Source organism: Macaca fascicularis, chromosome X, assembly GCF_037993035.2.
Source record: "Macaca fascicularis isolate 582-1 chromosome X, T2T-MFA8v1.1".
Taxonomy (NCBI): Eukaryota; Metazoa; Chordata; class Mammalia; order Primates; family Cercopithecidae; genus Macaca; species Macaca fascicularis.
Window position 1 is genome coordinate 136,580,659 of NC_088395.1, and position 1,408 is coordinate 136,582,066.

The window sequence follows — 1,408 nt, forward strand, 5'->3', positions numbered from 1 at the left end:
AAATAAATAAATAATGCTTCTATGAACATCAGTATATAAGTTATTGTGTAAACATATGTTTTTAATTCTCTTGGGTATGTTCTTAAGAGTGGAATTTCTGGGTCACATGGTAAATCTATGTTTAACTTTGTGAGGAACTGCCACGTGTTTTCCACATCACTTGTACCATTTTATATTTCTCACAGGATTGTAGGATGGCTCAAAACTTTCCACATCTTGACTAACACTTGTTGTTTTATTTCTTTTTAAATTATAGCTATCCTAGTGGGTGTGAAGTGGTATTTCACTGCAGTTTCTATTCACATTTCTCTGTTGACTAATGATGTTGATTATATTTTCATGTATCTATTTACCATTTGTATATCTTCTTTGGAATAGTGTCTAATTGGGTCCTTCACCCTTTTTTTTGAGACGGAGTTTCACTCTTGTTGCCCAGGCCAGAGTGCAATGGCGTGATCTTGGCTCACTGCAACCTCTGCCTCCAGGGTTCAAGCAATTCTTCTGCCTCAGCCTCTCAAGAAGCTGGGATTACAGGTGTGCGTCACCACATCCAGCTCATTTTGTATTTTTAGTAGAGACAGGGTTTCTCCATGTTGGTCAGGCTGGTCTCGAACTCCTGAACTCAGGTGATCAGCCCACTTTGTCCTCCCAAAGTGCTGGGATTACAGGCATGAGACACTGCGCCTGGTCCCTCCACCCATTTTATACAGGGCTGTTTTTCTTTTTGTGTTTGAGTTGAGAGATTTCTTTATATATTCTCATAGTAGAGTCTTATGAGACTTACAATTTGCAAACATTTTCTCCCACTATATGGGCTGTGTTTTCACTTTGTTGATAATATTTTTTGAGGCACAAATATTTTTACTTTTAATTAAGTCCAATTCATGTTTTTTCTTTTGTTTCTTCAGCATTGGGTATCACACTTGAGAAATTGTTGCCTAATCCACAATCATAATTATTTGCATTTATGCTCCTTTTTAAGAATTTTCTTTGTAAAACTTTTATTATTTAAAAAATAATAACAGTAGTAAAAACAGAGCAAGCTCTTATTCCCTGTCCCTGCACCAAAAATCCCCAAAATACGGAATGCATCACAAATTATTGTGTCATCCTTGCTTAAGGGCCATGCTAATCTTCTCTGTATTGTTCCAATTTTAATATATGTGCTGCCGAAGTGAGCACTCCTTTAAAGAATTTTCTGGTTTTAGATCCTACATTTAGGTCTTTGATCCATTTTGAGTTAATTTTTCTGTATAGTATGAGGTAGGGGCCAAATGCATTCTTCACATGTGGATATTCAGTTGTTCCAGAACTACTGGTTGAAAAGACTTTTTCCCTATTGAATGATTGTGGCATCCTCATAAAAATCAGATTTCCATCGATGTATGGGCTGATTTCTGGACCCTTG

At 36.6% G+C, this 1,408-nt stretch overlaps 1 non-coding gene across 1 annotated transcript; it reads right to left on the bottom strand.

Annotated features, from left to right (window-relative positions):
* Window positions 1-1,075: 1,075 nt before the first annotated feature.
* Window positions 1,076-1,182, bottom strand: LOC123571416 (U6 spliceosomal RNA). Its single transcript, XR_006695581.1, has one exon. It is a non-coding gene; the product is annotated as a U6 spliceosomal RNA (small nuclear RNA).
* Between the last annotated feature and the right edge of the window lie 226 nt (window positions 1,183-1,408).